Raw genomic sequence first — 21,651 nt, 5'->3', positions numbered from 1 at the left:
GATTCCATACTTTTTCTCACCCGTAAAACTGATTGAATGAATGGACTCTTAAAGGAGTGCATGTATCCACAATCGGTTGAAAGAGAAAATGTGTACATTAAAGGACCGTGAACGTTCCCAGCGCAGAAAGATTAAGGTAGCTCTGCACCTTCAAATCTTTAATACTCCTGGATTTAGTCTTGAGGCAGAAACAAGTAATGCCAACATAAACTGAAATGCGACTGCTGCAGAAGGCGCATGATGTGGGCTGATGCTTCGAAGCATCCTGCCCGAACTCCTGATTTATGCAACATGCACACTGTTATCTACTTCATGTCAAACATTAAAACTTTAATGGCAGTTTTGGATCTCATCCAAGCACTAAAACAAGCGTGCACCCCTTTTTTTTAGAGCCTTGCCGCGTCCTCGCGTTGATTTAGTCACATTTCAAAACTATGAGAAACTATGCAGTAGCGGTTTGCGACCGATGTGAAACTTTTTCTAAACGTGTTAATACATCACACGTATTTAGCAGAACAGATAAGGCTTGAAAAAAAAAGTTCCTCTTGAAATATATATTTCTCCTCCATTTAAAGTTAGCTTAAGTATTATATGCGATTGGTGATTGACGCTTAATATCCATTGCTTATTGGGATGTTGACTTTATGGCTCTGGGGGATGGCCAGTTTACAAGAACTATTAAGGGAAGGACTGATTAGTGATTGATGGATTATGGGTGGATTGATAAACTACATTCTCCTTGCACGGTCAAAACATTCTCTTTCTTACCTATGGATTTTATTCAACACAGGTTTATGTGAAATTGAAGGTGGTGTACTCTTTTATATTGTATCTAATTGCATGAAATTTGAATTGAGTATCTGATGAAGTTTTATGAAAGAATAGACAAAGATGAAACATGTGTAACTTGATAAATATATATGATGAAGATAGTTATTTATTTTTATTCTCTGTATTATGTAATTTGATAACAATTTTATGAAATCATGTGTAAGGTTTTTGTTTAAAAAACGATATCACATTAAAATAAAATAAAAATAAAAATAAATATATATTTAGTTAGCTGTGCAAATGATGATGTTCCCTCAGCAGTGACCAGTAGCAAGCAGGTAGCATCTATCTTGTGAAAGAGCGCGTTATCTTTGTTTGTACAAGATGCCTTGCTTCATTCACGGGATGATCATATGTCCAATGTGTAAGTCGATCATTTACTTTGCGAATTAAGCAGGGGCGTTGCCATGCAGCATCGCATGTGTTGCATTCAATGTTGGCCATGGAGGTCATCGAAATGTCTCCAGTAGTATGTTCGGGTTAAATTGTCGCTAGAATATTCATTAAAATAATAAAAAAAAGGGCTTGACTTTTCTTAAGGGCTGAGAGGTGACCAGCTACGCGTTTTGCTTAAACACGGATTTTACATAAGTTAAAAGAAACACTGGCAAATCAAGTCAGACTTATGTTAATAAATACATCTTGCTGTGTTTCTGGTGGGGCTGCAGCCATGATGTGCTACTAGACCACCTCGCTGCCCTTGTATCGCTACTATGCACTACATGCTGTCCAATATGGCCGGGAATTGCCACTGAATTGCAGCTGTAGGCTCAGCTGCCCAGACACTGCCATCAAATTCCAAGTGCAGCCCTTTACGCACCTGTGCAGCTAACACCTGCTAATGTCCTGCCTCTAAAGACAAATATGCTGATATAATTCTCCACTTTGGCGTTGTTTGGTGTCTAAAGTGAGACGAAAGTATGCACATTGCATTCAAGCTGCTTGCAGTTCCATGCTTACATCTATGAGGATTTCTCAGGTAAATGGGTTACTGTGTCCACAGAGTTTACGCAGAGGATCAGTGCATGCAGTTATATCCTCAGCAAAAGTTAGACAATAAGTTGGCTAAAGTCAGCCAAACTAAATCCGTTGACACAGGGATGCATCCGTATGGCGTGCATGCTAGAACATATTGGTGCCACCCCCATGTTATTAATTCGGGCTTTGACATGACCCTAGATGGTGAGCCAACTGGTAAACAGACTGTCAGGCATTATCCTCTGGAGGGACTCCTCTGGCCCCATGGCAGTCATAAAACTAAGACTGAAATGATGGCATTGTGATGAAATAAAATGAATACATTAATAGCCCGTGCATTTCGAACTCTCCTCAATAAAACCACACAAGCCTGTGTCAAAACGGATTTTCTTTCAAGGCCTCTATCCTCAAATTGTCTCCAGGTGGAGCCATTTGCTGCAGTGCGCAAATGTTTTTTTTTTCTCTAGGCCAGTTGAGTTAAGTGTGGATCCATTTGCGACTGCAGTGAGATCTTTCACAGAGGTGCAAGTATATTGTTGATTTTTAATCCAGAGGCACAAGGCATACATCAACTACATACTTTGGAACAATGTCCTAGTGTGGGTCTAATACAGTAAATATATCTTCTCTAAACATCTAAGATAAAATCCCCTTCAGATTTAAATCACTCCTTTCTAAAGATCTCATGTAGCTCAAGGTATCTTTTGTGAAGTTATTGATAGACAACTTTTAAGAGAATAAACATACTGAAAATAATTGCTAATGTCTATTATATTGGAGTCATTGGGCCTCATTACACAGTAGGCGGTGAACCATGGCGCTATTAGCGCCATGGCTCATGCCGGTAAAATACCGGCACCGCCTTGGTGGAAAGGGGAATTACCGCCCCATTCCAAGGTTGGCGGGGCGGTAATTCCCCCTTCCACCATTGCCCTTCCCCATTCCCATTTTTGCCCCATAGGGCTCTATGGGAATGGGGAAGGCGATAATTACGGTACCGCAAATTGCAGTACCGTAATTAGCTCCACTGGTCCCTTTGCGGGTTGTTTTTTAACGCCTGCAAAAAGCAGGCGTTAAATTCCCCAAACCGCAAAGGGAACTCGTAGTAGGGTAAATACCGGTACCGGTAAACCCTTACCGCCTACTGTGTAATGAGGCCCATTGTCTTAAAAGATGTTTGTTGATATGCATGTATATATGAACAGACAACCACACAAAGAGTTGCCCATTAAGGTTTCTATCCACCCACGGGCACTATAGAGATGTATGTTGTTAGATGCATGCTGATGCCAGAACCCTAACAGGTGGGAAACTAGAGGGCACATCCCATAACCTGTCTCATGTGGATAGCAGGTCAGGGAGGAGTAGGATGACCATGCCCCCTGGAAGTCACATGCAGATGAATGAACAACTAAGGAAGCATTCGACCTGTTATAAGTCAGTAACTTGGGTAAATTGAAGTCCACTGGTTAGTCCTTGATTTGCAACATAGTCCGTGCTTGTTAACCTCCTAGATTCATGGGCTCCCCTTTGGTCATGTCCCCAAATCATACTGACAAAGATTTGAAGGCAATATACCAACAGAAACTCAACCAGCTGTGCACTGGTGCCTTTATCAATCATTGCTTTAGATTGATGTGTTATCTGAGGATGTGTGATATTCCACCTTTGGCCCCAGAGCAACAATGTTGTGCCACATTGTCGAAATTGTCCTGCAAGTGAGTTTATGGTGCAATATCCTGTTGCTGTTTGGACTCAATTCCAGAGCATGTTGGTGCAGCTAGACAAGAAGTTACAAGCTAGCACATGATCATCAGGAATCCACATCTCCAGCAGAGCTGAGTGATCACCAGTCACACAACAAGCACAGTGATGGAGAACCTTACATTTCACCCCCTAAATAGTACAGAAGCCTGTTGAGGCAGAGCGATCTCCTCCCTGAAGTGAAGGATCATGTTGAATGGACCTGGCAACTCTCTGTAAAATGTGAAATGTGTACATGGAGGCTGTGTTAGGAACGTTTTCTCTTGGAGCAACTTTTCCTCAATATTTTACGGATACCCCAAACTTTTTGCTTTTGTTTTTGCACGTTGCTTTGACTTTTTGCAGTAAAGTGAATCCTTCAGCTCCACTTCACTGGCCTTTTGCTCATATGTTATGGGGAAAACTGGCCAGTCCTTAAGGCTGTCAGTACTGGGAAACTATGTTTCTCGTAGTCCTTTATTTTTGTTACCTGTTTGGTTAACTTTTTTAATGTTGCACAATGCATCTTTCAATGCACTGCAATGTTTTTTTTTCTATGACCCTACACTACACTCAAAGGAATTTTTGGTTACTTTTAAATGTGCCTAAAGACAAGCAGTTATTTTTTCACTACTGACTGTGGCTAGTGTCATAACATGGGTGTGCCACAAGGTGTTTGCTCGTTCCTTTGGCCATTTTGTTTGTGCCCTTCTTACTGCCTTGCCAGGTTAGGGACATCCTTTTTTGGTCATGCTCTTCCAGAGGAAAGCATTGGTTTTCGAGGGCTAGTGCAGGACATGCGTCTTGCAAGCTAGGAAGTGGGTTGGGATTGGCTGGTCCCAACACAAAAACTCGTTTCATTATGTCTGCCGTGTATGGAGTGTATGCTGGAGTTTCACCAACAGTGGTCCTGATTGGACCACTGCTGGGTTGTAAGTGAGGGGCGGATCTTCATTTATTGAGCTGAGTTTCTGTACTAACCTGAGTTTTTTTCATAAGAGGAGTCTTGCAGCCATTCCCCAGAGATCCTGCAAAGAGCCATGTATCCGTCATAGCTGGGAAGAGGTATCCAGTGATTTTAACAAATACACAATAATGAAAAACAATTACAGAGAAATTATGTGGTTGAAAGAAATACCGAAAATGATATATATATATATATGTACGGGTGGGGAGGAGATTTTGGAGGAGTTATTAATATAAGGAAATTGGAAGCTTGGAGGGGGACCCCCAAACATTTTCTTTTGCTATTTTCGTTTTCGTTAAAATCACATAGATCACAATGAAGACTTCAGCAAATCGTGGAGAAATCCAGAGAAGGCTTGTTGACTAACATTTGCTACAGTCCTGGTGGAGCCCTGTCTGGCTAGTGATTTTAGAAGAGCTTCATCAGTGCTTTAACACATACCAGTGGTGGGAACAACCACTCTCGACTTTCTTTGGTAATTGAACAAGTTAAAGCCTTCAGAAGTGTTCCTGGACAATCTAGTGGACTGCCGGGATCCAGTATGGGCTACAGCACTAGGAGAGGTGTTCATTCTGTGTTTCAGCTTGGAACTAAACGGGTTATCAGCTTGTCCTGCACGATTCCTTCCTACACATTTTCTACATCTAAGCATCGACGGGGACCGAGATAGAGGACGGACTTTGACCACCATATCTCTGTCCTCTGCTGTTGCTCTGCAATGGTGAACATCCCTGGAACCGGCGTTCTTGCATCTCGCCAACCGTCCTGAAGAGTCCTGCATCAGTGCCTGCTGCATTGTTAATTGAGACGAGTTTGCAAAAAGCTCCTGTACCCTACCAGAACTCTTATTGCACGCGCAGCTCCTGGGCTTCTTTAACCAGAACCAATGGTGAGGAAACTGACCTGATGCAACCCTCCAACGACCTGCCAAGTCTGGAGAGAAACCAGAGTACAGGTGGAAAGTTGTGGCAATACTTACCTGTCCATCTTCACCCTTGAAACGTGTGAATAACAATTAAAACCTTTACAACTGTTTGGCTTTGGCAAAACTTGATGCTGAAAGCCCTGTGAATGCTATCTTATTCACTAGAATACGTCCTATTCTGACTTTTGTAACCTGTCTCACAGTCCCTCTTCCAAATGTGTTCCCACTCCCTAAATCTATTGGAAACTTTGTGAACGTTTTTGCACAAGGCCCCATACCTGTGGACTTACTTCCCTTCCATGTATCTGGGGGGCTGAACTGAATGTTTTACACTAACTCACTGTGATTGTATTTGACTATTTAGTATTGTTTGATACAACTACCTGCTATGAGTCATTTTTCATAGTGTGTTCCTTGGCCATAAATAGAGTATTTCTGGACTTACCTGCCTAAGTGTAATCATTAATTGTTCACTGTGTTGGACTCATTGCGGAACCCTTACTACACACACTCACTCCTGAGACTTAGCCGTGGCCACTTTCAATTCTACCCGGATTGGCTTGGTTAAACTCCCAGATGTTGTGCCCTGTACACTTTAACTAGGCCAGAGTTTAGAAATCCAGTCTAACAGGGCACCTCATAGTTACGGGTTATTCTCCACACACATGTACTGATTTGCCCCAGATCAGCCAACTTTTACGATGCTCAAACAGCTTAAATCCTGGCGGCACCTTTGAAGAGGTTTCGTGGAATGCAAAATTGAGGGCTGCAAATGGTGATCTATCATTAGCAGAGCGATAGGAATGGTTTGGCGAGGTATTGAAGACTTTGAATGTTAGATTCATGGTACATTTGTTTGGAAAGGTTTTGAATTGTTCAATCTGTGATGTGTGATACATTGAGTGATTTGAAGTGGGTGAACAACACAAGTGCCACAGGTGACACTAGTGAGAGGGGATCTAAGTAAGTGAGAACAACTCACATATAAAGGTTTTTTTTTCCAGACACCTATAGGGGGCTGGAAAAATAACCAGTGACTGTAAAAATCATGGCAGTCTAGGTATTCAATGTTGTTAAGTGACTATAAAGTAGGAGAAAAGGTAATATGTGTCCTGCTTGTGATACACAATAGAGGGTGGGAGGAGAAGACAGAGGAGGAGCTGGAGAGCAGAGAATCTCATAGATGGAATTACTATCACAAGTCTTTTGAGGTTTCCATGCTCGGTGAAACGCTATTTTGGAATTGTGTTTTCCATTGATAGGTAAGCGTGTGAACCTGTGATGGATGGAATTAAATGAATGTTGCAGGCACGAACTGGCATCATTAGTTAACATGGTTTTGCTGTTTGCATAGATACAGGAGTTGAGATTTGGGTTTGAAGCATGTCACTGGTTTGAAATCTTTCCATAGTTGACCTAGTAGAGGAGGGACAGCCCGGGATAGGCATTTTTATTTTCCATGGTACTTCCGAGTGTTAGAAGACAATAGTTTAGATACAAATGCTGACTCATATATTTTTTTCAGTCTGACGAGTACAATTATAAGGTGGCAGTGATCGTGTATTTTACAGCCTTATTTAAGCTGGTTGTATTTATTCCAGCACTCTCTTTCCTTTTTATACCAAAGCTTCACTGTGAACACCATCCCGGCATTACCATGTGTGCCCCGCACGTTTGACACTATGTATATTCATCACATTCTTTTCTCGTTGTAGGAATATTATGATCTTATTAACATCCATTGTGCATACAGGTATATTCCTATTACAGCTTATAGTTCCATTTTTTGAGCATGTGTGAATGCGTCTAACAATCTAGATAGATATGTTATGATAGATTCTGATGATGTTCTTATGTTTTTATATGGTATATTTTCATGTCTGTAGGGAAATGTATTCTGAATTTCAACTGGGGCTCCACATTTCAAAACCCACATTTGAGCAAAAGTCTGAATTTCAACTAGGGAGACACATTTAAACATGGATGAGAGTTGATCCTATTCTGAGCGAGAGCATATATGTCAGTTTGTAAAGCATAAAGCACATGACAGTGAAATGCTGAATTCGAGAATTTGTGCTGTTTCTGCACAATATGCATTTTGCTAATCGACCGGGTTGCAATGGGGAATATACCAACATTTATTATATACTGATGATAACTAATCTGTATCCTCAAACTTCTAACATGCATTTCATATATCCTGGGCAAAACCCAGTCCAGGGCTCTTATATGTGCAATTTGATGAATGAATGTGCAATGTGTGAGTGTGCTATGCAGTGTTAATTCGAAATGCAAGCAAATAAATGTGGAAAATGATCTTTTGCAGGCGATCTCTAAGAAGGATCTGCGTTCACTATGTGGAACAGCAAACACAGAGTGTTTAGACATGTTACTTTTGCATCCATGCATTTGCTCTAAGCAGGCAGGCTGGTCACATGTACCAGAACTTCCTGGAGGGTGATTGAGAAAAAGGGAGGTGGTTTTGAATGACACGTTGCATCACAGCAAACAGCTGGAACTCTTACATTTCATAGAGGTGTAACTTATGTACATAGGTAGTCTTAGTTCAGAGGGTTGAAAAAAGGCTGGCAGGAGGGAGGGCTGGCAGGAGGGAGGGCTGGCTGGAGGTAAGGCTGGCACTCTCTCAGGCTCCTGGGCTGGCAGTTGTCTCAGAAGAGTTTGCAGTCCCGGGCACTCTTATTCTTTTGCTGACCCTGGGAGAAACATGACCGAAAGGCTGGCAAAGAACTCTGTGGGCTGTTTCCAAGCACACAGTGAGTGAATCAGATAAAGAATTCTTCTGTCCGGCAGCTGGACTGGGGTTGTTGGCAGTCCAGGACACATGCATGATTAAAGATTATTTTTTAAACTAACTAATTATACCATCGCTCTGAGAGTTGGAGTACACTGGATCCCTGAAAGCCCCAGATCCATGGAGTCCACTGGGAAAAACCCTGGATTGAAAAAGGGGTTGAAGATGATGACCCCATATGGAAATCCTGATTACAGAGGAAAGATGGACTGGCTATGTTTCCTGTATGGCAGAACAAAACAGCAAATGTTTCTCCTTTTTTGTGTTAGTAGTTGTGAACAATCCATGTGTCATTTTTGTGGAAGGACAAGTTCTGATAGAACAGGGACCGGTCTCAGGAATTGCAGTACAAGAAGGACCAGGTTTTATATTAGGAAATATGCGGTTGTTTTACCAGAATATGTATAGTAGCCTTAGTCCTCATTTGGCGATTGAAAGCTTTCTTAATGGATCAGAAATAAAATCAGAGACGTGGAGGAATGGGTGCAGTCCTGTAAAGAGGAAGCTTGGATAGCACCCAAGGAAATAATGTTGCAGTTAGAAAAGACTTTATCTAGCATCAAGAAAAAGGGGGGAAAAAGCGTGGTGGTCTTTTGGTTGCAACAATTGTGATGACTATAATTGGCGCTGTGGTGGGCACGACAATATCTACAGCCAATGCTGTATCTGTAAATGCTGTATTTGTAAACAAATTGGGTAACAAGGCACATGAATTGAGTTATGATTTGAAATACTTGCCACACACATTAGATGGACTCAGGGGTGAGCAGAGTGAAGTAATTTGTTATGTGAATCATACAATTTTGGCTCTTAATGAGCAAACCACAATTCTAGAGCATAGTACCAATATCATTGTTAAACATGATAAACTGCTACATGACATTTGAAACATGGCAAATCCATTAGAAAACATTATGACACAATATTTGCGGGAAATTCAAAACTTGATGTCTCGATTGATTCAGGAACATATACCTCTGTATTTTGTTTTATCTGACATTATTCATCAAATGATGGAACAGATTGCACAACTAGAGGTTGATATAATCCAAGAGAAAAATGCATTTGATATGGGAAGTGCAATACCATTATATTTTAATATGTAACAAATGGAAATAGGTTTTCTACTGTGCATTCCGTTTGTCTCTCCAGAATTGATTTATCAAACTAAGCTGGTACATAAGAGACCTATCACCTTTCATATCAAAGCTAATTAACACATCTTTCTCAACTGGCACTATCCCCAGCAACCTAAAGGATTCCTGGCTACTCCCACTCCTCAAAAAACAATCATTAGATCCAACCATACCCACCAACCACAGGCCAATTACCACAGTACCATTCCTGCTTAAAATGTTAGATAGGGTAGCATACCTCCAAATACAGAAATAAGTAGAACAGAACCAACTATTAGGAGTCCGTCAATCAGGATTCATACCCAAACACAGGACCGAAACAGCACTGATAAACCTTAAGGCTCAAATCGATGCACTCAAGGGCAATGGAAAGACTGACTTGCTACTTCTACTTGATCTATCAGCGGCTTTCGATTTGGTGTACCACAAAGTCCTTTGTAACCACATGGATTTGCCCGCGCACTTCTCTCAAGAGGCCATAGGCTGGATACAATCCTTCCAGAATAATTGAACCATGCGTGTCTTTTCACCATCAGCTTCTGCCGACCCCATTTCCATCACCCGTGGAGTGCCACAGGGTTCATGTTTCTCACCCACAATGTATAACATATTCACTAAGCCCCTTTTCGATGATCTTTACGGTCTTGGTATCACCTACACTAAATATGCATATCATACCCAGATCCTCATACCACTTACAGGAGATTTTGACAAGGATTTGGCCTTGGTGAATTGAATTTACCTCATCATCCAGGCATGGATGGCTACCCACGGTCTATGCCTGAAAGATGAGAACCCTGAGCTCATCATCCTCGGTACCACCCCCAATCTCAATAATCTTGGCCGCAAATACTCCACCTTTAACATCGATGGCAACACCATCAAATTTGCCAAATAAGTAAAAACCTTAGGTTTTTATTTAGACAACACCATCTCCTTTACCAAACAGGTCAACTCCATGGCCTCCACCACTGCTTACACCTGTAAGCTAATTAGAGCTGCCAAGCCATTACTCTCTACGAACAGCTGCACCATCTTGGCCAGAGCCCTAATTCTATCCAAATTGGACTACTGCAACTCCCTATACCTGGGGGCTAATAGGTATATCATTAACACAATTCAGATTCTACAAAACAACGCCCTTAGATCAGCGCTGGGTATAGCAAAAAATGAACATATTTCAGAGACAAGGAGACAGAATAACTGGGTCACTGCCAATGATAAAATCTTGCTAAAAACTGCACATGAGTGCCTAAATAACGCTGCCCCACACTATTTTATAGAAAGATTCAATAGGCAATCAATCATCCAATCGGCCAACAAGAACTGCCAATTCTAATTGTCTGACGGTACCAAGGTTTAAACTCACCAAAGCTGGAAGGTGTAGCTTCCCAGTTAAAGCACCACAGCTGTGGAACTCCCTACCCTTCCACTGAGGATAGACCAGACACACCTGCACTTCAGACACAATATCATAAACTGGATTAAAGAAAATGACCACTAAAAATGTTGTTCACCTGCCCGCTGGCTCTACCCCAGTATTCTGCCTTGTATGTAATGTTGCGTTTCGCAATAGCTTGTTCTTAGTTTCATCCCTATTTCTTCCTGTATATAATATCTACATGTTTTCGCAATATTTTGTTGTTAGTTTCATCCCTATTTCTGCATGTATATAATATCTAAATGTTTTTGACCTCCTGACTGTATAGAACATGCTGACTTTATCCTTGTTGTATATACTTGTACAGCTCTGTAACCCAAGCTGAAACTATTCCTATTTGTTTCTGCGCCCTGTTACCCTTCCGGGTCTGGTGCGCATTATAAACAATAAAACAAACAAACAAACATAATGTAGGCTTTTGGCAAGATGACAAATATGTCAAGATTGTGACTCTGGAGATGGGAGCATTTCAAGCATGGGAGACTGATTTGTATCTGACCCTAAAATTAGATAATGCAGTGGATGCTATTTGCAGTTTGAGGGCAGAACATGGGGTCTCTGAATGATGGGAGGTAGCTGTAAATAACACAAAATAACACAAAGATTGAGGAGTTGGCCCATGCTAGATTGATAAAGCACAGGTGGTTATTGAGTACTTTGGTGACACATTACACAATTACTCACCTTAATCATGGTTCTTTTATTGTGAAGCAATTGCCGCATAGCATGTTCTACATATATGTCCCTAAAGATGGTGTCAATGGGCGGATTGACCCTTTTTCATGAGATGGCGATTTGTGGGAAAGGAAAGTGCAGAATATTGATTTTTTTTCAGAAAAAATATGTTTCCCATTGATCCAAATATTCACTTCGTACTAAAACATAAAAGCATACACACAATTAGAATGAATCCTAAACAAAGATACCATTACTGGGAATAGCTTAGGCTTGACAGTGACAGATAGGTTCACTTGGGGGACCTGTGTGGAAAAGGGTTTAGTGATTTTGGTGATTTCAATGGTGGTTATTTTGATATGGTTGATTGTACTTACAATTAAGATGAAGATAATGATGTTTGTTTTAATGGCAATGGGAAAAGAGAAGATCCAATTGGGAGAAGCATATATATATATTTTTTTTTTTGTTTTTTTTTTTTATTTGTTTTGGCTTAAGCCTTTACAAAGGGAAAAACATTACAAAACGATTTGCATTAAATATAAAAAGGACCGAACTTGTGTTGAAGTTTCTAATAGTCCACCCACCCTGCCAAATTTTTCTAGTCCTGTGAATACCATGCTTAGGGACATTTATCCTTTTGGATCTTTGTTAGATTGTCACACCACTTTCTATTAGCACCTGGGTTGCTGCAAACGTAAGTGCAGCATTCTTTCCTGAGATAATTCTTTCCCAGAGGAAGTCTGTTACTATGTCTTCCTCCCTCCGTACCAGATCTCTGAAGAATCTTAATCGCTGTGGCCAGGTGCCTTCACAGTCCATTAGAATATGCTTTAATGTTTGTTTGGCAGGGTTTGAGCATATTAAGCATAATTTTATTGCCATGTGTCCTTGATTACGTTTTGCCAGGACAGCCCCACAGTGGACGAGATTCAGTCTCATTCTGAGGAAATCTGAACGCAACTTTCTACTTGGAGATTTCAGTAGATAGCATGAGAGAGATCCTAATTTCTTATCTACCCTCAAAAATATGTTTTGATTTGGGTCCTCCCTTACTTTCTCCACTGTTTCAATCCAGTCCCATTCTTCTAGTCTGCATTTTACTTTAAGTGGGTTTAGGGCCAGAGTCTCTTCATTTAGATCCAATTTCTTTAGCATTTCCAACGTCTTTCTTCCCAATGAAATGAGGATAGCAGATTTTTTCAATAATGCTTCGTGTTTGAGGTCTCCATACAGCGTCGAGTCTTCGCTTAGTGTGATTTCCCTGAACAGTGAGATGAGCTTCCAGTTGGCCATACAATTAAGAGATTTTAGGCCTAGTTCGAATCTTAGGCTTTTTAAGGTTGCACAGTTTGGGAGACCCAGAACTCTTTTCCAGAGGCGACCCTCATAGTTGTCCCAGTTTATGAACCAAAGATCCAGTTTTGCTTCAAGTCCATAAAGAACAACTGGAACCACTTTGGCGAGATAAAACTTTACCAAGGGCAAAATGGAAAACTTACAGAATTTATAATTTAGCTTAATCATCTGTGATGTAAATTGTGTTATTTTAGCTGACACTTCGTTTTCTACTTTGTATGTTGCTGGATGGGCATAGATGTTATATCCTAGATATTTTATGGTTTCTACTATTTTTATCCGTTCTCCTCCCATATTCCAGTTTATATATTTTGCTTTTGACAATGGGTGCTTGAAAATCAGAATGTTCGATTTAGATGGATTAACTGTCAATTTATTTATCCCTACGTATTCATTCAATTTGTCAAGTAGGTGTTGTAGCCCAATTGGTGTTCTGTCGAGGAGAACTATGTCATCTGCATACGCCAACCAGCAGATTTTCCTCCCATTTAGGATTGGGCTTATCAAAGCAGATGTTTCTAAAAAGTGGCCCATATCCGCCAGGAACAAGTTGAAGAACAAAGGCGCCCCCAAACACCCTTGTCTTACACCTCTATTAACTTCAACTAGTCTGGACAGATGACCCATCGCATCGAGCCGTATTCTTAGATTGGTGTTTTTATGAAGTGCCACTAAAATTGATAGAAGAGATTCTGGCATTCCCCATTTCCGAAGTTTGTCCCACAATAGGACTCGTTCAATCTGGTCGAAAGCTTTAGACAGATCTATCCAGGCTCCGTACAGCATTTGTTTTTTCCCCCCTCTTTTTTGCTCATTCAGGATGTTTAAAATCAGGCCATTAATAGATGTTGAGTGGCCTTTGCGGAATCCTGTTTGGAAGTGTGATAGAATGTTACAGTCTTCAACCCATTTCGAGACATGAGTTAGTAATAGTCTCATAAAGATTTTGCTTTCAACGTCCAGCAATGCTATCGGTCTGTAGTTCATTGGCATACGACGATCCCCAGATTTAAAAAAGGGTATTATAAGGGCCGTTTTCCAGGAAGCTGGAAAGGTTCGTTGTTTTAGTATTTCTTTGAAGAGAGCGGATAGTAATTTTGCCCACAATGTTGGTTCACTTTTCAGTGCCTGATAGGTCAAGCCGTTTAGACCTGAGGCTTTTGATGTCGAGGAGTTGGCTATAATTTCTCGTATGTCTTCTTCACAGAAATTGAGTTGCCAATGGGTATCTGGTTTGGGTATAAATTCACGGGTCTCACCACTCTTGAATGTCTCTGTCAGGTAGCTCACCCAGCCATCTTCTGAAACTAAGTTACATAATGATTGTACATGATCCCCTTCAAACTGGTTCATTACTTCCCAGAAATTCTTGCTATTTTTTTCTGTGAGTGTTTTAAGTATGTACTCGCCATCTGTTTGCATCCGAAGAGCATTATGAGAAATCGACCATGATTTGTAGTTGGCTTTTTGGGTTCTTATTTCAGTTTTCATACCCTCCGCTGAAAGTCCTGACTTTTTGATGACTCTTAACATTTTCCTGTGCTCTCTTTTTCTTCTTTGTATAGATTCGTCAAAGGCATGTATATTTTAGAACGTATATATTTTTTTTTCCTGCAGTGTTTTCCGGGTTTACACAGAAGGAAAAAAAGGAGTGTGTGTATGAAAATGTATTCTGAATTTCAACTAGGGCTCCATATTTCAAAATCCACATTTTAAGAAAGGTCTGAATTTCTACTTGGGATCCACATTTCAACAGGGCTGAGAGTTGATCCTATTCTGAGTGAGAGTGTATGTCAGTTTTTAAAGCATAATGCACGTACCAGCTGAATGCTGAATTCAAGATTGTTTCTGCACAATATGCATTTTACTCATGGACTGGGTTGAAATGGGGAATAAACTAACATGTATTAATTACTAATGATTACTAATCCTTATCCTCTAACTTCTCAAATGCATTTCATATATCCTGGGCAAACCAGTCCATGGATCTTATATGTGTAATTTGATCATTTGAATGTGCAATGTTTGAGTGTGCTATACTGGGTTAATTTGAAATGCAAGCAAATAAATGTTGAACATCATCTTTTGCAGGCAATATCTAAGAAGGCTCTTTGTTCACTGCTGGTCACATGTATCAGTAATTCGTGGAGGGTGATTGACAAAAAGGGAAGTGGTTCTTACTGACACGATGCATCACAGACAAAGGCTGCCACCCTTACATTTCATAAAGGTTCAACTTAGGTGTCCGTGGGCAGTCTTAGTTCAGAAGGTTTAAAAAGGGTGACAGGAGGGAGGGCTGCCTCTCTCTCTGGCTCCTGGGATGACAGTTGTCTCAGAAGAGTTTGCAGTCTCGGGCACTCTTAATCTTTGGCTGACCCTGGGATAAGCATGGCAGAAAGGCTGACACAGAACTCTGTGAGCTCTTTCCAAGCGCAGAGAGTGTGAATCAGATCAAGAATTCTTCTGTCCGGCAGCTAGACTGGGGTCATTGGCAGTCCAGGAAACACGCACGATTAAAGATTATTTTTGGTAAATTCAGTTAATTGAGGTGACGATAAACAAATGATTTGCGATCAGATAGTGTAGACTGGGTAATTAATTGTTAGGTGCTGCACTGTACATTTTAAACCTAGACGGCTGTGTTCATGTTTCTCCATTCATGCAATAAAACTCAGATGTAACAGAAGCTTATATTCTGCTAAGTTTAGTTGTGACTATCAAGGTTGGTTTTAACCATACTTTGGGCACTTATCAAAGAAGGGAGGATTGATAACTGGTTATGAGAAAATCCAGCTACGTGAGGGAAGTTTTCATTAAGGAATTCAAAGCACATATCGCAGGGAAAGTAACTGCAGATGAAGTGCATTTCTGTGTATTTCAGTTTCGTTTTGAATCACAGATACAAAATAACCTGAGAGAACACTGTTTTGTTTATTCTCTTTGAATGTTCTGCATAATTATAATCTTTTATAATAAAACACATAGAAATTAGTATATTGAATTAGCCTCAGTGTGCTTATTATTTGTTATGGCCTGTGGTGGGAACATAGGGCACTGTGAATTAGAAATGGTGAATTTGTCTTACTGCGTGCAGTAAATCACTTTGACATGTGTGGTAAGATAAAATCTAAACTGATTGTTGTGAACTGGGCTTTCAAGGGGCTATGGGTGTGAATGACAACACTCTATTTATATGATAAATCTACTCGGAAATACCCCCAAAAGGGCATAACTTGTTATTCTTAATAAAATACCACAGGGCATAAAATCATTTAGAGAGTACTTTGTTCAGTCTTTGATTACTGTTAGTGACCCGGTATAAAAACAGTTATTAGCCAGTACTCTGAAGTAAGTCTCACCCCTATACCACTATACCAAGAAATACCAAAAGTACCAAAAACCAAAAATACCACACAAAATATCTCTTAATTCTGTCTCCTGTATCTCTTTGTATGTGGCCTTAACAAAAGATTTTCAATTTTTGGCTTTGATTATGATTTCCATTATGGTTTTAAATATGATTTTCCATTGTGCGCTTTGATTTATGTTGTTACCATGTAACATCTTAACATTTTGATTTATGACCCAGTTTTCTGCACTTTGCTTATTCTTTACATTTTCATTTGTGCACATTTTTTAACATGAATATCTATGTGATGTTATTAATGCATTTGAGGTTAATGTATCACTTTTTTGGATACTGATGCACACATTTGGGTATCCTCTATTTTTTTTTGACTTCACTTGTTTGGTTTATATTGAAGAGTTTGCCCTGATGAAGCACCGGATAGGTCCAAAATGCATTGGCCAAGAGGAATCTGCTAACCGTTTGTAAATATTAAAATGATCACATCTATTCATCTTCTTTGAGTAACATTAGAATCAAACACACAGTGTGAATCTAAAAGGAATAGACTATATTATGAATTAACCATCTCATGGACTTTAGGTTGTGCAGACCCAACCAATGGCTATTCGGCCTCAGTCCTTTTCCCCTTATTCACACAAACAGAAACACAATATAGCACAACTAAGATTCATAGTCCTAGAAGTTGTAAATCCACCTCCAGGGGATTTGGGGGAGCGTCTTTTGTATCAGAGACTGTCCCAAAGGGAAATGTTCTAGATTGATAAGCTTGATACTCTTCACCCATGCTGTATGAATTAAGAATTTAATGTTGGTGCATTTTTATAAACACTTGACTTATTATCTACCATATCTGCAGTCATATTCATTACACTGTATTAACATGATATACTACTCTAGTTAGCTGCCACCTACTGTCTCCTTGTTCCTGTTAATGTACATGAACTAGCTTTAGCGGTTCCATCTAAGCAACGTTGCTCGTATATTTATGTGAGTTTGTGACTACAAAATGTCTGAGTTCTGTACAATTGTATGCTTAGTAAATAAGTCTTTTGACATATTTAAGTTACATATTGACCTGTAATCTTATGTTATGACAAGTGAAATCTTTCAACTTTGAAATGACCTTATGTAACATCCTGTTAAATTTATATTTTTTCAGCTCAACAGTATTATATAACGTGTATATCGTATTATATTGGGCATTTAACAACTCACTCATAGATCATACATGTTATCAAATTGTGGTTCAGGCCATATTTCTCTAGCTTGTGAGTGTCCAACCTTATACTCAATGTACCTATCTATGTGTAAGATACTTGACACATGTTGAGATTTTACCCACTTGATAACCAGATGCTCTTTCAAATTCAGTTTTATTCGATTTAACATTATTTGCTTTTAAAACAAGTATTTCTCTTTACTGTTAACTGGGGCTTGATTGTTGGGCTACTTACTATTCACAGCTGTTCTTATCACAACATGTCACAATTACGCACCTAATAAATCAATATACAATGACATAATTGTGCTTTACAAAGCATGACTCCATCTCAAAAACATTGGGCATTTTGACCGGCAAAGAGATTGTCTGCATTCAATACATTAATAAGGGCCTGATTCACAGAAGTGTTTTATAATGGTGCAATCCAATAGGAGAACACTCTGTGAATCAGGCTCAAAGTAACTCTGGTTCCTGATAACACTTTTGAAAGGAGGTAACTTTGACTTAGCATAATGGGCATCCTGCATGTATATCCAGCGATGTCGGTCCTTACATTTCTTTTCCCCTCACTTATTTTCAGATTCCACACTACTCTACATTATCCTTTGGTGACTTCTACTGGTGCCTGAATTTAATGATAGTTCAAGTAAGTGGCTTCCATAATAATCTGCTTTCACTCAGATCCATCTTGCATCCAATTACTGACTTCTGTTCTATTATCATTTACGTTGATGATAACATTACCAGTCTATTTGGACACTTTTATTAGGTTTTGATATACTTAAGTAATCATACACAACTATATTTTGGTATACTAAACTACATAATTATGAAACATATTTTGCAAAACTTGAATGTGTTGATTTTTTATATATTGAATACTTATGCTCCTGATGAAGGGATATGAATATGCCAAAACACATTCAGCTATTAAAGCACAATAAATTGCATTTTCTTGGAAGACCACTTTTTGATGATCATTGTATAATTAGAAAAAGGTATTCTACAACCTTATGCTAACACTTAACTTTCCTTATTTGAATTTCTTTTGCATTAGATTATTGTGAGATTTAAATTGGGCTATCAAAAAATGACTTTGCTTTAGTTGCCAATATTAGCCCTAGATGGTGTGCTGGAGATAGGAGTATGCTTGACTTTTGGATACCTCTTTTTTGTGTAAAGAATTATTGCCACTTTTTTTCTGCACCACTGAACATGGACTGAACCTCCCTGTCGTCTCATATTACACTTAGATCTGCCTGTGCATTTCAAGATAAGGGAATACAGAGGTTCAACACTTTGTACAATTTTCTATGAATCAAATTAATTATCTGTGCTAATTTTGGTTGTGCAAACATATCATTTATGACTAGGCTCACATGTGCTGAACATTTTTACATGATATCACGTGAAACAATAGCATGTAATGAAAACACTATGGGCCTCATTACGACCCAGGCGGTAAGTTACCGCCTGGGTCGTACCTTTACCACCATGGCGTAAACTACGTTTACGCCATGGTGGTTGGCGGACTTACCGCCCCATTCCGAGGTGAGTGGGGCGGTAAGTCCCCATTAACCCATTTACCCTTCCCCATTCCCATTTTTGCCCCATAGGGCAAAATGGGAGTGGGGAAGGCGTTAATTACGCCACCGTAAATTACGGTGGCGTAATTAACAACAAGGTCCCTTAGCGCGATGGATTTTAACACCTGCTAAAAGCAGGTGTTAAAACCTCCATGGCGCTAAGGGACCTCGGAATCAGGCGGTATGGGTCGGCGCTGTTTACGCCGCCGTAAACCCCTTACCGCCTGGGTCCTAATGAGGCCCTATGACCTTCATGAGTCTTTGTCAGCATAAACAAAGGGATTATATGTAATGATGCTTTAATAATTCAACCTTTAGCAATACACTTATGCACATAATCGTAGACAAGAATAAAATACATAAAAAATAATTCATATAGAGCAACAATTATCAATTCTAGTTAACATTGATCACACAAACAAATAAAAATACCTTAGCACTCCACTAAACATCCAATACAGGCATAAATGAGCAAAAAAGCAACGCCACTGCATTTACTATTAAGGTTGTTCTCCCGGACAAGCAATATTTACATATTTTATCTAATGAACAGCTATGTTTTCATGAAAGAAGTTTTTTCCCTGTGAAATGCTCTTTCCCTTAACGACTTCAAAGCCACACAAGTTCACAGTATATGCTTTACATTTTCTCTTTTGGTCTCATATCTATGAAAGGCAGCAGGTTTTGAAACCAGCCTGTATCTGAACAATGCGCCTAATTACGAGCTCACCGGTCCAGATACAACGATACCGATAAGCTTGCCGATACTGTTGTATCCAGACCGGCAAACTCCAAGTTGTGCTCGTGGGTGCAGCCTTTCAGATGCACAGCCTATGGGGCTCAAATGGGAATGGGGAAGAATTGTTTACGGCACCCAGGAATGGGCAAATACCGGGTCCGGCAATTGCCTATTTCTGGGCGGTGGAAAAAATGTAACCCAATGTCTCGTTTGTACACAGTATAATTAATCAAAAGCACATATATATATATATATATATATATATATATATATAGACAGTCATGTTTTATTAGCATACATCAACAGATACGGGGGCCAGAATACCTTGTTTTCTGTGCTCCTCCCTTAAATGAATCAACAAGGGGTCTGCTTGAAATTTAGTCACTGTATTTACCCAATCTGCTACACACAATGCATTTTTCACGCTATTTGGGTTCGCTACTATTTCCTCAATAGTACACCCATTCTCCGACAAGAACGCTAAGGTGATTGCATTAATTTCTGCTAATGCTCGAGAGCCTCTAGTTTGACAAGCTATGCATAGATCAATCACCAGGGAATGTGCTGGAGGATCCTGCATCTTCATATACAATGTCAAATATTGTCAAAGTGCTCTAACATTCAAGGAAATAGTACCCAGTTCATAAGATATATTATAGTGAGGAGTAGACGATGCCAGGGACAATACCTTTCCCCAGATCAATGCTTCTAGAGTATCCATGGGACAGCTTTTCCCTCATAGAACCTACGGCATGGGAGGAGTGAGAATTTGCCAAACTTCAAATCAACCCTCTGTATTTGATTTGCCAGTTTATCTGCCTTTATATGTAACCATTCACAGATAGATGAAACCGATGCTTTAGCATTAATTGTAAAACCCAGATGAATAAAGGAATCAATCCTTTCGATTTCATCGAACTTTACGTGCCACCTAAACACTGTGTGTTTACGAACACTTGTGAATTGCATAACCTTTATCTTCAAAGCAGTTATGGACAGATAATTAGCATCTACAAAAGTAGTAAAAGCGTTTAACAAGTGTTGAAGACCAATCACAATGTTTTCAAAAACCAGGAAGTCATCTGCATTTCCTGTCTAAATTGGCCTCAGAGTAGAAATCTTCTTGGTTTGCATATGCAGCAGTCTGTAATGCTTTATCAACATCTGCCATATCCAGGTTATACAGGCAAGGTGCAGGAATGCACCCCTGCCTCCCACATCTGTGTGTTTTGATTGGACATGTTAAGGCTCCCTGGTTATTTATGCTAACTTGAATATGTGAATGGAAATGGAAGGCAATTATTAGTCTTAGCAGAGCCTCTGGAATACTCCACATACGTAACCTTTTTCAAAACAAGGACCAATCAACACTGTCAAATGCTGCAGCAACGTCAATTGAGGCGATGTACACAGAATGATTTCCCTTCATGCAAGCATGTGTTTGAATACACTTTACAAGACTCGGTTTATACAGGCGTTCATCCCCTTTCTAAAGCATGTTTGTTATGTTACGTTATGTTATCTTCATGTCTAGAATGCACGTTTTGCCAGAGGCATCATGGCGCTAGCAGCATATAATATGTCATTTAAGGGCTCAAAACAAGTAGGTCTTCAAAAGGCGACAGATGATGAAGTGGTCGTCAGATGTCCACAAGCGGAAGGAAGAGCATTTCAGGCTATACCACTATACCAAGAAATACCAAAAGTACCAAAAACCAAAAATACCACACAAAATATCTCTTAATTCTGTCTCCTGTATCCCTTTGTATGTGGCCTTAACAAAAGATTTTCAATTTTTGGCTTTGATTATGATTTCCATTATGGTTTTAAATATGATTTTCCATTGTGCGCTTTGATTTATGTTGTT

Source organism: Ambystoma mexicanum, chromosome 7p (assembly GCF_040938575.1).
Source record: "Ambystoma mexicanum isolate Mex_15411 chromosome 7p, UKY_AmexF1_1, whole genome shotgun sequence".
Taxonomy (NCBI): domain Eukaryota; kingdom Metazoa; phylum Chordata; class Amphibia; order Caudata; family Ambystomatidae; genus Ambystoma; species Ambystoma mexicanum.
The sequence above is the reverse complement of the archived record's forward strand: the minus strand, read 5'-3'. Positions refer to the sequence as shown.